Source organism: Lactuca sativa, chromosome 3 (genome assembly GCF_002870075.4).
Source record: "Lactuca sativa cultivar Salinas chromosome 3, Lsat_Salinas_v11, whole genome shotgun sequence".
NCBI lineage: Eukaryota > Viridiplantae > Streptophyta > Magnoliopsida > Asterales > Asteraceae > Lactuca > Lactuca sativa.
In genome coordinates, this window is record NC_056625.2 from 78205787 (window position 1) to 78228832 (window position 23046).

Genomic DNA, 23046 nt, shown 5'->3' on the forward strand with positions numbered 1-23046 from the left:
CACGAAAACGCATCAGTAACTTGATGTATAAAATGTTCCTTTGTGTATTATTTAACAAGTAGTAGGACAAGCATATGAGTCGAAGTTTATCCATTCCTTTTACCTTGGAGGGATAAAAGCGATATCTATGGGCACCTTGATGATTTAGTGAAGACACCACTAAGTGTGTGGCCAAGGTTGGACTGATTTGATTTGTTCAATTAGTCATTCGTCATAAATCGGAAATCGGGAAACAACAAATGGACAGATAGATTGATTATAATCCATGTCTCAGTCCATATGATATCTAGAATAGATGAATATATGATCCCTTATCTAATGGACAAGTCATTTGACTAGGTCAGAGTTCGACAATTTAGACTTATCCAAGTGGGAGACTATTGGATTAGATGTCCAAGCCCATAACTATTATTGGTATGTATTTGACCCTAAAGTAGCATGGTCCATTTGGGTTGCACTTCACCGGAACAATTTATGTGGATATTCTTTTGAGAATAGTATGTTTATGATTTATATTAATATATTAAAAGTTCAAATATATTAATATGAAATCATATTATTTAATTAGTATTGATCAAGAATTAATTTAGAATTAATTTTGTGTTAAAAAAGGAACTAATTAAATATGGACTCTTATATATAGGATGGGCCAAGTTCATTTAGGTTGGGCTAAGCTTGCATGGATAGTCCATGAAGTTTTTAACACATGGATCCTATGGAAATGAAAGGTCATGGGTATTAGGGTTTACATGGATGTAACCCTAAACCTCCATACTATATAAAGAGGTCTTTGGCACATGACATGGCACTAGTGTGTGAGGATATAAGAGTGGGCCGATTTCTAGTGTGGTTACTATTCTCTCAAGCTTTCCAAGGTGTTTTTGGTGATTTGTGATTCCACTTGAGGCATCCACATTATTGGTGCTAGGCTCTTGAAGCTCCAAGGAATCAACCACAAGTAAAAGGTATGTCATTCTACTAGATTATTGTGTTGTATATACTTCATATTATGCTAGTTAGGATGAAACCTTGGAATATTGAATATTTGCATGTATAATAGAGAAAACATAGATCCAAGGTTTATAGGTTTGTATGTACACCATAAGAGTGTTAAAATGCTCAAAATCCATAAGAAGCATCTTGGATCTGGAAGTTTTGCACCATTCTCCATCATTTCAAGGTATAAAGTTCATACCTTGATGGTTGGTTTGCTAGATCTTGTTTATGGGTGTTTTGTGATACTTTTTGGTCCAAAATGTCTCATCTTGAGCATGGTATGTTCTGGACTTTTTGATGGCTTAAAGAGCTTGAGTTAAGCTCTTGTTGGATTTGTAAAGTCATAAAGTTGGAAACTTTATGACTCTAGAGTGTATTGAGACTTGGATCTATAATATGAACTTAAGTGCTTAATCCATTAAGCACTTAATGAAGTTTGAAGTTTGCGAGGATGCGCACCGCATACTAGGTCAAGAACCCCGACGGTGGTTAAACTACGAGGACTCATGTACACCATGTGTGCCTCCGGAGTACGCCCCACGTACTCGTACTGGGGCAGCCCTAATGAGTTGACTCGGCTGACTTAGTGGGTTTGACCAAGTTTGACCTTGAGGGTATTTTGGGATTTTGAAGGAACTGGTCAAGTTGTGGGATTAGGTGTCTGTTAGAGAGCTGAGATTCGGAATCAGAACCTTATCAGCTTCTGTTCAGTTTGCGAGGTGAGTTTTCCTCACTGTATGTAACAACCCGTTATTTCAGGTCAATGTAATGACTAAAAATTGAGTCTTGTAACCTCTTTGTAAAGTAATAAGAATATCATCAAAAATGAAATGTTCAAAAAGCTCTGTTTGGGTACACTATGTGGTAGATATCGTGATAAGGTTTTCAAAAATATAAAGAACGCTAAAATCCGAGTTATAACGAAGGAGTTATGACCAATCAAAGATTCGTAACGCTACCGGTAAAGCGCTGTTAAGCATAAAATGAGAAATCTCAATAAAATACTTTTTAGCCTTAGGCATCTAAATGAAATTTGTAAATATATTTAAAGCGCGAGCATACATAAAAGAACGGCCCAATCTGACTTTGTATGAGGAAGTTATGATTTTTTGAAGTTTCTGACCTAGCAGTAGACAACTAAAAACTTGAAATAGAGATCGAGCGGTCTTTAGCTGACACAACCTAAATGAAAGTTGAAGACCCCGGCAATAGCAGTACAACAATCAAAAGTCTGGCGAAAATGGACATCAGATGAAGGAGTTATGGAATTTAAACGGACTTTTCCAGGTCCGGCCTGTTAAAAATAATATAATAAAAATAAAATCAAAATTAGCCGACGAAGTCTAAACGAGATTTGTAGAGACTTTTCACACCTACGCGTGCATATAAAGAACATTGAAATCGGAGCTCGTACGCAAAAGTTATGGATTTTACAAGTTCGGGACACAAAATCCGCGGCTGACTCAGCCTCACGACATGAGGGGACCATGCTGACGATGTGAGCTCGTGATTGATGGGTTCCAGAGTGTCAGCCACGTCAAATCGTCGAAGAGGATCATGCTGACTAAGCCTCACGACGTGAGAATCCAAAACTCACGACGTGAGACTCCAAATCAACCCCTATAAATAGAAGCTTAAGGGTGTCGGGTTTGGTGCTCATTTCTTTCCTTCTAAGTGCTGTTACTCTGCGTGATTACCTCGATAAGCCTTCCCAAAGCCCTGTTTGTTCTTACTCGAGTCCCGAAAGAAGTTCTACACTCCCGAGATCCCCGAGAATCCCAAGATTTCAACTCTCTCTAGTCGAAGTTCTGCTCGATTCTTTTCTCGACTACTTCAAAACAACCACTTGAATCAAGTGAGTTCATACCCATATAACCATAATTTAAATATGTTTTTAACTGCTTTTATACACTTTTAAGGGGGAGAATACAAGTAAACACACGGCTAAAATCCTGAGCGTAAACATGAAATCTCTTGTTATGCTTTGCATGCATTAGACTTATACAAATGCATAGTATCCAGGGGAGCCATCCTTATTAAACCATTTTATGCATTCAAAGAACTTATGATTTATGCTTTGTCAAACATTGTTAAAAAGGATAAACATTGTATACAAAACTATCACTTTAATACAGACTTAGTTAAAAATCCGTGAGACAATTACATCTTCAATGCTACCTTTTTGCGAAAAGGTACTACCTAAAGTCCTGTCTATTATAACCAGAGTCTCCCGTTTAGAGAGCATGTCAAATGTGTATAGATTTATACGGGAAGTCTTGATCCCGCGCCCTGACTGCTAGCTACAGTCCTTTGGGTGACAGTTTGTCATAAACGTTCCGACGCCTGAAGACCGTCGCCACAGGCATATTATGTTTAGTATGGTTATAAAACTCACCGGATATACAATTACTATGATATTATGCTTTTATGAAAGGGTAGCTATTAAAACTATCCTTCATCTAACAAGTGCGATCTTCTTATAGCTTTATTATATAAAACTATGCCTCAACCTTTAAGCATGTCAGTTGCTTGCGATTTTCGGTCTTGGACATTAGAGATTGCCTTTTTCTTTAGGAAAATAAGGAATTTTATTATATCTAAAACAATCAACTAATAGGAAAATAAGGGATTTTCCTAGTACAACTATTTACAAATCACAACGCGAATGTTCATATGCATTTCATACTTTTATAAGAAAATAAGGGATTTTCTTGGAAAACGCACGAACTTTGGAATGACATACCTTTTCTCAAAACCGCTTATGAACTCACCAACTTAAATGTTGACACTTTTTTTTTTAAATAACTTGTATTCTCAGGGAACCGCTAAGCAGGTTTGGAAACCAACTTTTGGGGATTAACGCTCCGACGTTAATTACTTATTTTGAAAGATGTTTATGTTTATCTTTTGAACATGTAAAAAATACAATTATGTAACATTTTGAAACCTTTATATATATACATATATATATATATATATATATATATATATATATATATATATATATATATGGTGGTGTGTACTTTCCTTACTATGAACTGTTATGATACTGAATATCACGTCCTCCGCCCCCGAACGTTTCCGCCGTTCTGGTTTGGGGGTGTGACACTATACTTGCGGGTCGAAGGCACCAATGCCGACCCTTTGGATTCAATATCCTGTTATGCATGTTATTATACTGTAGTGATCTGTTAGATCTTATCCTGAAATATAGGATGTTGCTATGCTTAGTGATCTGTAGATTTGTCCGTTCGTCTGTTGGCTGACTGTATGTTTATCTGTTATATATATATATATATATATATATATATATATATATATATATATATATATATATATATATATATATGTGCAAATATTTGGTTTATGGTTGAGGCTTTACTACTTTGTGCGTAAGCCAATTGACCGGGGGCATTCTAACCGATGCTTGAGTGGGCCCGAGGGTATTCTATCCTGATGATGATTGGACCCATAATGTATTGGCATTCCAACCCGATGGCTGAAGGGCCTGGGTTATTCTAACCCGATGGTTGATTGGACCCATAGTATGTTGTTAACTGTATTTGTTATCTGTTTATGTGTTGATACTTTGGGTGATCTCACTAAGCTTTGGGCTTACAATTTTGGGTTATATTTCAGGTACTTCAAATGATCTTGGGAAGGCGAAGGCGTGATCGTACACATCCTCGTGTTTTGACTTATTATTTTTGGAAACTCTAATATTAAACATGTTTTGAAAACTATGTTGTAAACAATTTATTATTTTAGGTTGGTAGTAAAAGTTTAAATTTTTCATGATTTTTTATGGATGTTACAAAAACTTCAGAAAATAATAGTTATAAATAATACTAGTGGATTAAAGTAATATAATTCCTCAAGTTGATTTAGTAAGTTGCCTTGTTTGGTGAAGAATGGATACATGATCGAATCCTCCTTGCTTTGTTTTTTAAAAATAAAAAGCTTAGTATTTGATATATATATATATATATATATATATATATATATATATATATATATATATATATATATATATATATATATATATATATATATATATGTGTCAAGGATTTAAATCAGATAAAGCCTTTGGCTCAGGTGGTATGTAGTTGGCTTTGAAGAAAGGGAGACGCAGGTTCGAGGCTCCCTCCATGTGTTCCTAAAAAAATCTGATTTTTTATATATGTTGGGTTTTGAGCATTCTAACACTCCTAAGTGTACATGCAACCCTAAATACCTTGGATCTATGTTTTCTCTATTATACATGCAAATATGAATATTCCAAGGTATTATCCTATCTAGCATACAATCCTTGATACTTAGGTAATATAACAAGTTAGAATACATACCTTTTAATGAAGCTTGAAGTCTTGAACTTTAAGAGCTTAACCCCAATAGTGTGGAAGCCTCAAGTGGAATCAAAAATCACCAAAACTCCTTGGAAAACCTTTAGATAATATGGATACTTGGCTCATACTTATGAAATCGGTTATTGCCCTCTTTAGTGTATCCGCACTAGCCACTAGCCTAATTTCATGTGATGGGATTAAAACAACTTTTAATCTAAGAAGATCGATTAGATCTTGAACAAGTATATCAATATGAAACAGCAAAAACACAAAATTAATAACAAGGCAAAACGCTACAATAAGAACAAACAGCTTGAATCAAACGTGTCGAATGATTAAATATAATCCTTAGAAGAGCTCGATTAAGAACATCAACTGTAAAGGATTGGAAGATTACAAGAGAGCAATATCGTAAGACTCTGGAATGCTAAAACTGAAATCTTGAATCTTGACCTAATATGCATGCAAGCGATAACTTATATACAATACATAAAAGGCTCTCGGTTGGACAGGCCCAAACCGGAGAATACAAGGCTAATCAACGAGCCCAAAAGACGCAACAGAAAACAGAACTTCAGCCCAACAATCTCCCCCTTTGCGTCAATTTGGAGCGAGACCTTCACTTCGTACTTGGGCCGGCGGCTGAAGCTGGTACCTTCTTCTTCACGGTACTAAACATACATTTGGTTATGGAAAGGATTGTCTGTCTAAACCGGATGTACCAATTGATCATATCTTCAAAGTACTTGATGTCATCAGCCGAATTGTCCTTACACCGCTTGACAATTGATAGTACGTGTTCCAAGCAGGTAGTGGTGTAGAGATGCTTGTCAGCTAATGCGAACAGACATTTCTGTCCTTCGGCTCTGGTGAACATCACAGAGTTTCGCCTCGAATCTATCTTGCCCATTTTCATCGTGTTTAGATCACTGGCCGATCCCACAGGTTTGACTTTCGGTTTCTTCTTAAACACTGTGGCAACCTCCTGATCCATTAGGGCCACCTCCATGATGTAGCATGCCAGCATCCTTTTGACATGGTCTAAGATGGGACCATATTCGGCTTCATTTGTCAGCAAGATGTTGTACAAGACTATCCAATCATGAGGGTTCAGATTGGGCAGATCCGCCAGAGAGATCATGTGAGCAGTTCTTGCAGATCCTCGGATAAGCTTGAACTTGACGTTTGTGAATCTCCCCACGGCAAACGGCTTCATCACCTGAACATTGACAATCTTCTGGGCGCTCCATGTAAGGTATTGAGGGCGAGCGGCCTCCAGGTAGAAGTCAATGAGCTCCCTGTCAAGCTCATCGTTCGGATGCGGGACTTCGAAAATGTTGGAGAAGGCGTGGAAGATGAACGCCTTTCGAGTCAACGGCATATCAAATTGCGAATCGACCGAGTTGTTGCAGTCGAACGATATCACCGGCTCGAGCCATAGTATGCTTGGAGTTTCTATGGCCTCCTTTATCAAACGATCCCTGGTCCAGGTAGGGAAGAGCAGCTTTCGGCTCTCAAGGAGATCGTTGGCTTCTTTTTGTTTACGTTCGGCTTCTTCAGCTTTACGTGCCACACGACTGACATCGTCATCAGTATTGCAACTGTTCTTTCTCTTCAACATGTCCGCAATAGTCTCATTGTCTTCATCTTCATCGTCATCTCCTCCCTCTGCAATGTTTTTGCCCTTGTCCTTCACACCCGAACCCGAGGCATGACCAGTTGGGGGTGGTTCGGTTGTGTGAGTTGCTTTTGAGGAAGGAGGTGGTTTCGATCCTTTCTTCTCATCTCCCCCTTGTTTCGGAATGGACACGAAATTGGGTAGGCCTTCAATTTTGCTTAGGAGGTCCATGGCCGGAGAGAGTTTCTCAGCGAGGGTACGCCTCACCGAGTGATTGAGGATGGGGTCGTGTGCTTCCAGGATGTTGGATAGAGCGGCGTGGACATCCGAAACACACGTCTTGATGACTTCCCTTTCGGATCGAAGAGCCTCCAATTGTTGTTCGGAGTTGGAAAGTTGGGTGCTCTTGACCTTGAGGGCAGTAGTCTTACTCGCCAGGACGTCCATCAGGGAATTTTCAGCCGCAAGATCTTCTTGTAGCTTTGCCAAGCGGGCATCGATGGAGGCACGGAGTGCCGAGTTGTCGTCGCTAAGGTTTTGTCTGAGGGTAGCGAACGAGGATAACTCCGTCTTTACAAACTGGGCCAATTGATTAACAACTGGTTCCAGAGTTGTTTTTGTGGCTTCGGCGCTTTCCTGCATAGACTTCAGCAGGATTGTAGCGTCATGGAATAGTTTATCGACTTTTTCGGTCGCTGCCTCACAAGCTCGGGTGGAGGCATCTGTCGCAGCAGTAGCTGAGGATACTGAGTCCTGTTGAGCCCTAGAGAAGGCATCAACTATCCTCTGAAGGGCAGCTTCAGATAAGGATGACTGCTGATTGGAAGAGGAGGCGAGAAGTTGATCAACCTTCTCGTTAAGATCACGGAGATGCTTCTTTGTCACTGGAGCATCATCCTCCTCATCACTTTGAACTTGAAACGGACTGTAATAGACCGAATCATAGTTCATGTGATCACCACCAAGGTATTGATCATCGCCGTCGGAGGCGTCTTCTGGAGATTGAGGTGGTGGTGAAGCTGGGGGTGTTATTGGTTTGGTTGGTTCAGGTTGAGTGGGTGGGGGGTTAGTTTCGGGTGGTGGTTGTGTATGGGTTTCGGTTTGTGGAGGTTCGGTTACGGGTGGGATTTCGGTAACAGGTGGTGTTTCGGTTGATGTGGTGAATATGGGTGGTGGTATAGGGAATGAGGTTGGTGGTATAGTAGGGTTTATGGTGGGAATGGAAATAGGTATTGTGGGTGGAGGGGAAGGAACTGGGGATTGGTGAAGTTCCATCTCCGGGGTTGGGGACCGAGGGGGTGTGTTGCCTCTTTGTGGAGATTCGTCTCCTTGAGATCCCTCAGAGTCCGAACTCCCACCTTCGGATTCACTTGATGAGGAGGGAAGGACTAGCTTTCGCTTTTGTTGGGTCTTCCTCCTTTTCGGTTTTGGTGACGAAGCAGCGTTCGGTTGTTTGCGCTTCTTGGGAGAAGGTTTTGGGGCTTTGGATGGTTTCTTCCCCTTGTCTGCCTTCTTACCCCTGGCCACCGGTTTGTCGGCATCATGAATTGATCGCAGCATGTCCGGTGTCAGTTCCCTCGGACCAGATGGCCCTAACTCCTTGATCGCCTTGATCATACTGCTGTCTGATGGCACACTTCCATACATCGACTCCGGGATAGAGCCAATGAAGGAGAATTTCGATGCATCGGATACGATGATCTTCTTGGTGTGGAACGTGCCAACAGAAGACATCGGTACACCGTCAGCAGTTGGGACCTCAAACCTGTCCATGGCCCATCTTGTGATCAAGATCCAGAACCGGGCCAGCGACACTTCAGAGTGTCGAGAAGTGGAAGAAAGGCTCTGAATCAGCTGCTGCCAGAGGACACACCCATAGTCGAGGTTGATCCCGTTATACACCCCATACATGATTGTCAGGAAAAGACGACTGGCCCCGTCCGATCCTGAACTCCTCTCAGACAGTCCCTTGAAGAGAACTGTAAATAGTCCATTCCATAGGGGCGGTAGGCATGACTTCTTGAACCGTGCGACGGAGGTTAGAACTTCCGTGTAGCCCATGTTGTAGAACATACTGTATAACATGCCAACCGGAATCGTCTCCGGGTTAACACGTGATGGGTCTGCAGCAAACCCAAGCAAGGTGCAGAAGCGGGAACGAGAAATCGACGTCTTGTGTTCCGCCACTTCGAAAAATATCCGGTCGACGCCCTTGTCGTAGTAGGCCGTCGCATAGACCTGAGATAGAGCCACCATTGGCACCGTTTCAATTCGGGACAATGCCGGAGCAAGCTGGGAGAACTTGAGGCATTCGATAACCGGCGACATGTAGGGATCATAGGCTAGTGGGTTCAGATCAATGACAAGGCATTGTTGAGGTCTGATGGGAAGAATCTGAGAAGTAGCGTGAACTGATGAAGATTCAGCCATTGTTGCAGGTGTGGAGAAGAAGATGACCGGGAGAGAGTTTTGGGAGTAATTTTGCTTTGGGAATTATGGGGGCAGTAAAGAGGTAAAAGGTGGTTTGGATGGCTTTTTATAGTAGGTAACAGGAGAGAGAAAGATCGTTTGAAATCTCTTATTGAAATACGGAAGGGTTTTTGAGTGACTGATTGGTGACAGTTGGGACGTGCGATGATCACGTAGGAGAGAGAGTGTCAGATTCCTAGGATCACGCCGCCCAATAAGCGCCGGTTCAGAGAGAGGAACCGTTTCCATTTCCACACGCGCCATTAATGCCAGATGGATGACGCTTCAATACTGCACACACGTCCAATAGTGTCAGAAAAAGCGCGCCCGCTTCAAAATTCACGCGCCCGCCTTTTTACCGTCGTTTGAATATCTATCCTTTGAACTCCCGCCGCGTCAGCAACCTTTTGAACTTATCCCTTTTCTTTTAAACGTCACCTTTTGAATAAAATTCCCACGTGGATTATTGACAACCACAACTTCAGTATTAACCATCCATTGATTATCCAGCCTGTAAAATAATTAGTAACGGAATTTTTGAAAATCTAGGATTTTCATGCAAAGAGTGTAAAAGATAAAGAAATAAAGCAACTCTTTTTGGAATGATCTGTGATGTCAATTATGACACGAAACTGATGATCCCGGGCACGAATCTCTTCCTTCAAGGTCAAGAGAGACCTCAAAGTGTTAGTGTGGAATCCCGTTGAATTACGATCAAACATTCATTAATAAATGTTGAAAGGCTTCTTTAAATAAGGCAAATTAAGGGTGGTTTCGCTTTGATTCAACAATTCAATTCCTGATATAAGAACGAACGTGAACAAAGTACTTGTGAGACCAGTGTAGTCTGTTGAACAAGTAGGTTGGAGTTAATTTTGTAGTGGCTTGGATTAATATGAAATCTCAGATAAAAATTTAAAACTGGATCCCTTGGGAAGAAATGTCATGGTGTGTAACAATTTCATTAGAATCACTAAAAAAAAATTGAGATTTCAGGAAGGTACATTCGTTAATTCATTGGTGAAAACTTGATCAAGTTAATTGTTCACCGTCAATTCATTGGTGTTGAATTTTGGGTTTCACTCAGCTCGCAGTGGCCCGAAGCTAAGATCATAAACACAGATGTTGTGTAACCATAAACCTCAGTGGTAGTTGCTGAGAGTCTCAAGGGTTACAGTGAGGATACGAATGTTATGGAGAAGTATAGTGGGGATGGTGAAAGAAGACATAGTACCTCTGCTGCGAACATAAGGACCAAGCAGGAGACTCTAAACTCATGTGAGAAAAGAGTGAGGTAGCTCGTGATTAGAATAAATGAGTTAGCCTTATTGGGAAGACAAGGTTTGTGTATACCAGGTCATGAAGGCTATTATTCAAAATCTTATGAGGCTTGGGACACATACAGCAGCATGCTTCTAGGGACACTTAAGTAAATTATCAAACAGATCCTTATAAACGAATGAGCAGACAAAACAAACAAAAAAAAAAAATTAAAATATTTTTGGAGTTTTGAAATTGAATAAAATAAAAAATAAAAAAAACTTTGGAATAGAGAAGGGAGAAAAAAAATTGAAAAACCGAACCCGAACGTTCGGTTGGTTTCGGTTGGAAAAAGTTGAAAAACCGAACCCGAGCGTTCGGTTGGTTTCGGTTCAGGAAAATTTTGAGAAACCGAAGCCGAACCTTCGGTTGGTTTCGGTTCAGAAAAAATTTTGAAAAACCAAACCCGAACCTTCGGTTGGTTTCGGTTCAACAAAATTTTGGAAAACCGAACCCGAACCTTCTGGAGGTTTCGGTTCCGGAAAATTTTTAAGAAACCAAGGAGTTTAGATATGAGAAAAAAAAACTTTTTACATAAAGAAAAACAAATTTTGCACTAGAAATATACAATATGGAGAAACTACCTTTGAAGAAATGAGCGAGTGAAATGGTGGAACCGAACCCGAACGTTCGGTTGGATTCGCTTCTTACGTTTGAGATCGAGAGGTAGTGTGAGGTACTGACTCTGATTCCATCATACCTAGCCCTTGCAAAATTTTATTGAATGATGCTTCTGGAAGAGCTTTGGTGAAGACGTCAGCCAGTTGATCAGTGGTTCTTACGAAGTGAACTTCGACATTTCCATCTTCCACGTGATCTTTGATGAAGTGATACCTCAGTGCTATGTGTTTGGTTTTAGAGTGTTGCACCGGGTTATGACAGATCCTAATTGCACTTTCAGAGTCACAATATAGAGAGATCTTCTTCATATTGAGTCCATAGTCTCGAAGTTGACTCTGGATCCAAATCACTTGTGATGTGCAGGATGCAGCAGCAATGTATTCCGCTTCAGCAGTAGACAGCGACACACATGTTTGTTTCTTGGATTGCCAGCTGACCAACTTCCCATCAAGAAATTGACAGCCACCAGTTGTGCTTTTGCGGTCGAGTCCACATCCTCCAAGGTCAGCATCAGAATAGGCTTGAACGAAGAAGCCAGAGTTGGATGGATACCATAGACCTAAGGAGGCGGTTCGCTTGAGATAGCGTAGGATGTTCTTCACTGCCAACATGTGAGGTTCGCGTGGGATAGCCTGAAATCGAGCACAATAACATACAGAAAACATGATATCAGGCCTGCTAGCAGTTAGATACATCAGTGAGCCTATCATTTGACGATAGAGCATGATGTCAACAGCCGGTTTATCCAGTGAAGGGGTAAGTTTGGTGCCGAATGCCATTGGGACTTTGACTTTTGAGTCTCCCATCATTCCAAACTTCGCTAGGAGAGTCTTTGTGTAAGCTTCCTGATTGATAAAGATGCCTTCGGGTCCCTGTCTTATATTTAAACCAAGGAAAAAATTAATAGGACCCATGGAGCTCATTTCAAACTTAGTCTCCATCAACTTTCTGAATTCAGCTGTTAAGCTGGGATTCGTAGAGCCAAAGATGATGTCATCGACATAAATTTGAACAATCATAAGGTGGTTACCTTCCTTTTTGCGAAAGAAGGTTGGGTCAACCGAACCTTGTTTGAATTTGGACATCTTTAAAAATTTTGTAAGCGTTTCATACCAGGCTCTCGGAGCTTGTTTGAGGCCGTACATAGCTTTATCCAGAATGTAGCAATGATTTGGATACTTTTCGTTCACGAACCCAGGAGGTTGCTCCACATACACAGTTTCTTCAAGTTCTCCATTGAGAAATGCGCACTTGACGTCCATTTGGAAGACCTCAAAGTTTTTGTGAGCAGCATAGGCCAGAAATATTCTAACCGATTCTAGCCTAGCTACTGGAGCGAACGTCTCTTCGTAATCTATCCCTTCCTCCTGACAGTATCCCTTGACAACCAGACGAGCCTTGTTCCTAATGACATTACCTTCCTTGTCCATTTTGTTTCTAAAAACCCATTTAAGACCAACAACTGAAGCATTCGGAGGAGTTGGAATGAGGCGCCAGACTTTGTTCCTTTCAAACTCGTTTAGTTCGTCTTGCATTGCTTGAACCCAATCAGAGTGATCGAGGGCAGTGTTCACTGTCTTCGGTTCAACTTTTGATACAAATGAATTAAACATACAAAACTCAACTTTTGAGAATAAGGATGTCTGTTTTGCCTTCAGTTGAGATCGGGTCAGAACCTTTTCAGATACATCACCAACTACTTGAGAGATAGGATGATCTCTGGTCCATTTTGTAAGAGGAGGGTAATTCGGATCGAAGGTTGGATCCAGTTCAGCGTTGATCATCTCTTCAGGCTCAGATTGGCTATCAAAATCAAGCGTCATATCATCATGCTCCCCCTCAATTGATGAGTCTTGAGAGACACGAGGTTCAGGGGTTTCTTGTGGTGCTGGATTTTCAGGCATTAGAGCACCTTCGTTTGGAGGGGCACCTTCGGTTGGAGAGTTACCTTCGGTTGATGAAGGACCTTCGGTTGAAGTAGTAGAGCTTGGCTCCCCCTCGACATGTGAGCTAGGCTCCCCCTCGACTGAAGCATTGTCGGTTGGAGATTCATTAGTAGGCGATTCTTCTTCATGCATTCTTCTTGCAGCATCTTCGACAATCTGCTTTATATGATCTATTTTGTTGTCGGCTGCACCTGCTTCGGAGAGAGAAGCTTTTTCAGGTTCGTCAAATAGTTCCAGAAAATTTTCGTACAGATTGGCGATTGAGACAGTGACTTGGCCAGTTTGAGGAAAGATTTTACTGGCAGTGTCAGCTATGGCCTGTAGCTTCTTGACATAGTTATCGTCGAAGGTCACATAGTATGTCTCTTCAATCTTTCTTGATCGTTTGTTTAGGACCCTGTACGCCTTTGAAGTGAGTGAGTAACCCAGAAAGATTCCCTCGTCAGCTTTGACATCAAACTTGTTGCGGTTTTCTTTAGAGTTAAAGATGAAACACCTTGAGCCAAAAACGTGGAAAAATTTCACATTGGGCTTCCTGTTGTTTAATATCTCATATGGTGTGAGCGTGAATCGCTTGTTGAGATAGGACCTGTTTTGAGTATAACAAGCAACAGAAATAGCGTCAGCCCAAAAATAAAGAGGTAAGGAAGCGAAACTTAGCATAGTTCGGGCAGCTTCACACAGAGATCGGTTTCGTCTTTCGACTATTCCATTCTGCTGTGGTGTATAGGGAGATGAGAAATTATGGCTAATCCCCTTTTCTGCAAGAAACTCTTCAAACTTTTTGTTCTTGAATTCGAGACCATTGCCGCTCCTTATGTTGCGAACGACTTTCTTGAGCTGGACTTCAATTTGCTTGATAAACACTTTCAGCTTTTGAGTCGCTTCCGATTTGAGCTTTAGAAAGAACACCCATGTAAATCGAGAGAAGTCATCAACGATAACAAGAATGTACTTGCTACCACCGATGCTTTCAATAGATGAAGGACCACACAAATCGATATGAAGCAATTCGAGTGGTTCAACAACTTTTGTGTTAATTATGGATGGGTGACTTTGACGACTCTGCTTTCCCATTTCGCATGCAGCACACAAATGCTCTTTGTCAAACTTGAGCAATGGAAGACCCCTAACATGACCTCCAGTGACAAGTCGGTTAATATCTTTGAAATTGAGATGAGAGAGTCTTCTGTGCCACAACCAGCTTTCGTCAGATTGAGCTTTTGATAGCAGACATATTGCTGGGTTTCCTTTTATGGGTTTCATGTTCAGCGGAAACATTTCACCCTTTCGCTCCGACTTCAGAATCACTTTCTTTGTCTTTTTCTCTATGATTTCAGAACCTTCATTATCGAATAAAACTTTGAGACCTGTACCTCCAACAAGCTGAGATACACTGATGAGGTTGTGTTGAAGTCCTTCCACATAGGCCACCTTCCTAATGGTAAAATCACCATTCGTTATCATCCCATATCCCTTTATGGTGCCGAAAGAGTTATTTCCAAACTTAACATTGCCACCATTTGCAAGAGATCTGTATTCCCTGAGTTCCTCTTTCCTCCCTGTCATGTGACGCGAGCAGCCACTATCGATGTACCATTCTTCGTCAAACTGCTCGTCACTTATAACCTGCAAAAATTAAGCAGATTTAGGAACCCAAAGTTTCTTGGGTCCATGTGAGGTTTTCATGGGAACAGGAATAGTTAAAGAGATGTCAACAAGATATGTTCTTTTAACTAAAGTTGTTTCATCTTTCTTTTTAATGGTGAATACTTTTATTTTGTTAAGATTAGGCTGGTTTCCTGTAGGCTCAGGCTTGGATTCATCGACCTTTCGCTTTTCCTTCTTTTCAGCTGATGAATGAGGTTTTTGAGGAATAATGGGATTAGCTTTAGAGCTAGATGGAGATGAATGAGTAGAAGTAGAATGACGAGAAGAGTTAGAACGAGAGAATTTGGATGGGGAGGACTTCCTTGCTGACGACTCTAGGTGACCCTTTTGCTTTTGATCGTTGGTGGGTTTAACCTTTGAGTCTTGTTCTCGTCTGACTTTAGAGCCGAACCTCTGAGTTCGGTTGGAGTTGTTCTTGGAACCAAACCTTTGGTTTCGGTTGAAATCCTTTTCAGAACCGAACCTTTGCTTTCGGTTGGTATTTTCATGCGAACCGAACCTTGACTTTCGGTTGGTATCTTCTTGCGAACCGAACCTTGACTTTCGGTTGTTGGAATTATCAGGCTTTCTTACGGGATTGTTTTCATACTTCAGATTCTTGTCTTTGTGTGAATAGTATGCATTCTGGGAGTGCCAGAATTGTTTCCTTTCAGAAAGGTTTTTCCTGTATCTTAGGTTCCTTTCTATCTTTTTATCCCTCATCTGTTTAGGTTGATGATGAACGTTCGCTTTCGCTTTTGAGGTCACCTTTGCTGGTTCCTTTTGAACTTTAGGAGTTTTTCTTTGAGCTGAGGGTGCAGAGGGAATGTTTGAAGAAGATTCAGTTTGCCCTGAGAAAGTGGAAGAAGTATCTGATGAAGTTTCACTTCGGGCTGTTGGCGTAGAAGGAATATCTTCTTTTGCTGAACAATCAACCTCTTGAGGAGTATCTTTTGTACCACTTGTGCTTGGTTCACTGAAATTATCAGGCTTGTTCAAGGGTTCAGGTATGTATCTCCCTTTCTTCATCCAAGAGGTTCTTTCAGATAGTCCGACGGTTTCGTTTCCATTATCAATAGGGGCTTCCCAGAAGAACTCATCACAGCCATCAGCATTGTCTTCGTTAACAATAGCCGTGAGTTCAGCTGTTTGATGTTCGGTTACTCCAGTCACTTTGTATACCTGATTCGGAGTGGTTCTGACTTTTTGATACACAACAGCCTTTTCTACTAATTTCGGGGACTTTTGTTGGGACAATCTAGCGAATTCCACAGAATTTTCAGAAATAAGATTTTTGTGGTTTTTAGTTTCGCTTTTAACAAATTCTGAGCAGTCAACCGTATCCTCTACAGAAATTTCACTCATGTTTTCGTCCTCGTTAAGCTCAGATGCATTTTCAACATCGATTTTATTTTCTGAGCTTACTTTGGCGTTTAGAGAGTCAAACTTTTGTATGGTTTCGGTTCTCAGTTTAAGTCTGTCATTTTCATCCAAAAGATTTTTGAGCAAGTCCTTATGGTCTTTGGATTTAATGAAGGACTCAATTTTGTCCAGTCCAATCTGATAAGTTGGGTTGACATCATCAGATGAAATCACACTTTCACAATTGTAAGCTTCGGCATCAATTTCATCCTCCTTGAATTCTAGGAATGGTAAAATCATACGGTGGATCTTCTTGCCTATCTCACAGTCTAAGTGAAGCTGAGTAATATTGGAATATAAACGTTTAGCTATTAAACAAAAAACATTTCGTTGTTTTAACAATTTCAAATTGTCTCTCTGCAAATAAATGTTTTCGTCTTTGACTTTAATTAATTCCGACTCTTTTAACTCAATCCACATACGCCGCTCCTCACTCTTCGACGCCACCCTGCTTAATTGATCAGTCAGGTTAGAATTGGTGACTCGAGTTTGAGTTAAGCTACTATCTAAATGAGAAATTCTTGTGTTAACGTTTTTTAGTTCTTTCTCATACGAGGATGATGGTACTTTAGATGAAATGAAAACAGATTGTACCTTCTTTATTAGTTCATCAAGTTCATTGAACTGTTGGCTGAGTGGTTTGGCCGTGAAGCACATATCTTCCTGCACCTTCGGTCCATTGCTTCCTCCATCGGTATTGTATCCCCTCATCTGAGATGCGCTTGACACCATGAAGCATTTTCCACCACTGCTTTCCTCCTTAGCCATATAAACCTTTCCATGAGTAGGCTTCCTCACTTCTTCGTCTTCTGAGTCAGTAGACCAAACTTCGGTGCTACCGAACTCATCGTCGTTAACCGAACCCTGCACAATAAGAGCATTAATAGAAGGGTTAGCGGTAGACTTTTTCTTTCTCAACTCATCCAATCTCTTCTGCAGCACGGCTTCCTCATCCTTTCCGTCATCCTTTTCAGCCATCTTTTTAAGAACACAGTCCTTAGCATAGTGGTTCTTGCCACCACAGTAAAAACAGCTTACTCCAGAATCGCCATCTGCCTTCGGTTCCTTCTTGGACTCCTCAGCCTTCGGTTCATTGTTCACCTTTTCAGAGCTGTAACTTCCCTGCTAGTTTCGGTTTTTGTTGTTGGGAAATCTCTTCTTTATAAACCTCTTAGGATTGGATACCATCATGGCATAATCCTCAGTTGAGAGGTCATATTCTTCTAAATTGAGCTCTTCATCCTCCATCACAGCTTTACTTTTAGATAGGAGGGCCAACGAACCAAGACTAGAGACAACATTTTTCTCTTGAACCACAATCTTCTCTTGGGACTTTAGAATACCCACCAGTTTTGCCAAAGAGTATGATTTAAATTGTTCATGTGCTTTGACGGTGGAAACAACTGCTCTCCATTCAGATCGCAGTCCATTCAAGAAAGTAACCTTTTGTTCGATGAGCTTCCTTTCTATGTCGTGTTTGATCATCTTGCTGAGAAGATGATTGAAGCGATCAAACGTCTGGGTCACAGTTTCTTCAGCCCCTTGCCTGAATTCTCCAAACTCAGATAGAAGCAAGGTTTGAATAGAATGTTCAAGATCTTCGTCTGTGGAGTACAGTTCGCGAAGTCTATCCCACACTTCCTTCGCCGTAGTGCATGAGCTGACCAGTCTGAAAGTGTCGGACTGAAGGGCGAATCTGATCAACCTTAGTGCCTTAATATTGCACTGGAATTTGTCTTTTTCATCTTGCGCAATATTCGTCACGTCCTTAAGCAGATCGTTGTATTCTTTTTGCGTCTTAATAACTCTGGATGTCGCGGAATGAGAAAACGGTCCATTGATAATGGCTTCCCATATGAGAAAACCATTGTCCTCCGATCCAATCACGTAATCTTCAAAATGATGTGCCCATACTTCATAGTCATGGGTGTATAAGATCGGAATTTTTGTCGTCGAACCAATGCTGTTGGAAATATTAATAGGGTTTGATTGCGTTGCGTCCATTATGATCGTAATAACCTGTTCACAGATCAGACTTGTAATAAAGCAGATTAGGGCAAAACAATAAATACTAAGATACGTCAATTAAGATGACGGCTCAATAAATATCGATGATTGCGGAAAACCCTAATGGAAATCTTTTTCACAGAAAAGATGTGTATCAATTACACAGCCTCCCGCTCTGATACCAATTGATGGGATTAAAACAACTTTTAATCTAAGAAGATCGATTAGATCTTGAACAAGTATATCAATATGAAACAGCAAAAACACAAAATTAATAACAAGGCAAAACGCTACAATAAGAACAAACAGCTTGAATCAAACGTGTCGAATGATTAAATATAATCCTTAGAAGAGCTCGATTAAGAACATCAACTGTAAAGGATTGGAAGATTACAAGAGAGCAATATCGTAAGACTCTGGAATGCTAAAACTGAAATCTTGAATCTTGACCTATTATGCATGCAAGCGATAACTTATATACAATACATAAAAGGCTCTCGGTTGGACAGGCCCAAACCGGAGAATACAAGGCTAATCAACGAGCCCAAAAGACGCAACAGAAAACAGAACTTCAGCCCAACATCATGAACCATAAGACCCTTTATATAGTGTGGAGGATTAAGGTTAAACCCTAATACCCATGACCTTTCATTTCCTAGGATCCATGGGTTAAAGCTCCATGGACTATCCATGAAGACTTAGCCCAACCTAAATGAACTTGGCCCACTATATATATATATATATATATATATATATATATATATATATATATATATAAAAGAGTCCATATTTAATTAGTTCGTTTTGATCACTTAATTAATTATAAATTAATTCTTGATCAATACTAATTAAATAATATGATTATATATTGATATATTAGAACTTATAATATATTAATATCAATCATAAGCATGCTATTCTCAAAGGATTATCTATATAAATTGTGTCAGTGAAATGCAACCTAAATGGACCATGTCGGGTCGGGTCAAGTACATACCAAATATAGTTATGGACTTAGACATTAATCCAACAATATATTAGGAAAAAAGGAAGGTTGAATACCACATCAGTAGGTGAGCTGCTCCCCTGCTGCAGGTGACCTGCTAAATAGGTTAAAATGTATTAAAGTGTCAGAATTAGTTGGTTTCTTGGGTTTTACAATTTCCTCCCTGCGTTTCAAAAAAAAATCTGATTTCTTATATTAGGAAGAAAGGAAGGATGAGTGTCACTGTAACGCCTGGTTTCTGGTATGTGTTTAACCTTCAAATCATTGAATTCTTTTTTGAACTCAACGATTTGGAAGCCACAACTCATCGTGTTGGAATCTGTTTTGGCACGTGATTTAAGGAACCAACTCGACGAGTTAGTGGTAAGGGAAGAAACCCTAATTTTAGGGTTTTGCACCATATTTAAACACCTTAAGCCCCAGGTGTTGGCCTCATTTCCAGCCTCCTTTGTCCCTAACCCTAATCCTTAAACTCTAGAGCATTTTTTGAGTGTTGTGAGTCCATTGTGAGTGCATTTTGGTGTATTTGAAGCTCTTTTGAAGGAAGAGGAGTTTGGTGCAAGGTGGTAATTCAAGAGAGAGCTTTCATATCTCGATTCCTTACTCCATTTCCAACATTTCCTGGTATAAATTCCTAACCTTTCTTATTATATGCGTAGATATCCTTGTAAGGACTAGTTTACACGATTTAGCCAAGTTTGAGTGGTTGATGGGGTGTTGGACATCCCAAAGGAGTTATCCTTTCAGATCCATGACATTAATGAGCTTTTTTGGCATAAAGGTACCAATTTTATGGACTTAAGGGCTCCATGCATCCATTAGGCCCTTCTTATGACCTCTTTTGAGCTTTTGAGCTTCTTCTAGCCTTGCATGTGAGTAAAGTTGGAAACTTTACGTGACCTTTCAGCCTTTAAGGTCTAGATCTATATCCATGAGATTTGTCTTGATGATTGATGATTTATGAATAAACCTTTAACCTCTTATGATTAGGGTTTGGGTTTTAGACCCATTAGGATGGTTCTTAAGGGTAAAGTTGGAAACTTTACCCTTCTAGATGTAATTTCAGTTGAGATCTAAATGGGAGAGCTTTAGTTTCGAGAATAGTGACTTATTGGATTAAGGGGTCTTGCTGACTGAAGAACTCGGCGAGTTCATAGGTGAACTCGACGAGTTGGGTGGGTTTTTCCCGAATTTGCTGAAGAAAGGGAAACTCGATGAGTTCATGGGTGCACTCAGCGATTGGATCGACTTTTCATGATTCAGTTTTTTGATGGGAAACTCGACGAGTTGAAGGGAAACTCGGCGAGTTGAGTTAACTCGGAACATTGACTTTGACTTTGACCAAGGTTGATTTTTAAGGGGTTTCATTTTATTTAGGAGTTGAGTAGAGTTGATTTCCGAAGCTAGGGACTTATTCAGCTATCATCCGACATTTGAGGTGAGTTTCCTTACCGGTTTTAGCGGGTCTAAGGCACCAAGGTCGACCCATGTTTGATCATGTTGATTATACTTGTTGTCTGTGTGATACTTGTATGTGCTTGTATATGTATATTCATTGGGCGGGGCCTGTTATATGAATGTGGGCGGGGCGCTTATCTCATTGCGATCCGAGTGTGGGCGGGGCCCGTATCTCACTGGGCACGACCCGTTATCCGAGTGTGGGCAGGACCCGTATCTCATTATTGCATGAAATGTATGGTATGTGGTATTGTGTGGAAACTCACTAAACTGTGTGCTTACGGTTTTCAGTTTATGTTTCAGGTACTTCAGGTTCCAAGGGGAAGAGCTCGGGATGACTGTATCACACACACCATTGGGATTCTGCACATGATGTTTTACTTTGATTTTATGACAATTGATATATTGGTTTTATATGAGATGATTGGATGATATTAGAATTACTATTTTATCTATTATTAAAAACAAAATTTTTGGGACCATATTTTGGGATGTCACAGCCACATCCGTAGGTGATCTGCTCACCTGCTAAATAGGTTAAAAAGTATTAAGTGTAAGAATTAACTGGTTTCTTGGGTTATCTATAGATAACCTGCTAAATAGGTTAAAATGTGTTAAAGTGTCAGAATTAGTCGGTTTCTTGATTTTTTCTATTAAAAATAAGGATTAAATTGAAACTTTTCCCAAAAGTTTGAGATTTTTTTGGAGATTTTCCTTGATAAAAACATACCTTCTAGCTACGACTAATGTGTCAGTTTGTAAGTTCGATATCAACCATTAATTACCAATATAATGGTTCAATACAATTTACAAATGATGTTGCAATTAATAGATACTTGTATTATATTTAAACTGTATTTTGATATGTTTATTAACATTTTAACCATATTCTTACATTAACGTTACATCATATCATACATACTTATAAAGCTAGCATTTTTCCTTGAACCTCATGCATTTGAAACCCCCATAAAAATTTGCAAACACCTCATGCATTTGAAACCTCTTATTTTAATGAATACCACTCAAAAGTCTCTTAATAATGATTAATAATTCAAAGGTTTTATAACTTATATAATATCTTTAATAAACACTTAATGGATACTCTACTATAAAAAAAGTTAATCTTTTTTAGTAGACACATAAATACAAATCACATACAAAATTCACAAAGAAAACTAGTTTAAAGTTTTTTGTGTTAGTTTGAGGGCTTAGAACAATTTGTCGAGCCATGTTATTATGTTGAAGTTTTTAATTTGTAAGTTTGTTATATACTAATTCCTTTTTGTATTTTCTTGATTCAAGTATTCTTTTAAGAATATCATTGTATGTTATGGTTAAAATTTTAATATAAATTAGATTAGATTCATGTTATCGATCATATGTTATGGAAGGTGATATATATATATATATATATATATATATATATATATATATATATATATATATATATATATATATATATATAATATTTAATTAACTATTGCATACATGTTTGTATGTTCATGTTGCTTCAAAACAATAGTTAATTAAAAATCATGGATATGTCATATTATCCATATTATTTATGTAAGTCTTTTTTAAAATGCAAATTTTCTATCTTATCACTTTATATTTTAGTATATGTTTCACATTTTCATTATAATAATAAGTGTTTTTTAAAATTTTATTTCGTTTCTTAATAATAACAAGTGGTTTTAAAATTAATTAGCAATAATTATAAATAATAAAATCAAATTACATGGATATATCATATTATCCATGCAAATCTCTTTTGAAATGCAAATTGTCTATCTTATCACTTTATTATTTAGTGTATGTTTCACATTTTAATAATAATATTAAGTGTTTCTTAAAAGTCTTTTTAACTTATTATTAATAATAAGTGGTTTAAAATTAATGAATAACAATTTTAAATGATAATAACATCAAATTATATATTACATTTAGCTATAAATAAATTGTATTTTAAATGAACATCATTAATGAAATTAGAAAATGATCGTATAAGTAAAAATATAATTAATCAATAATAGTAATTGTTAAAAATAATAGAGATTATATATATATATATATATATATATATATATATATATATATATATATATTAGTGTAAAAATATTATCTCAAAGTTAATGTCAATAACATAACCATTTTAAATATATATTTTTCAATATTCTAACAATA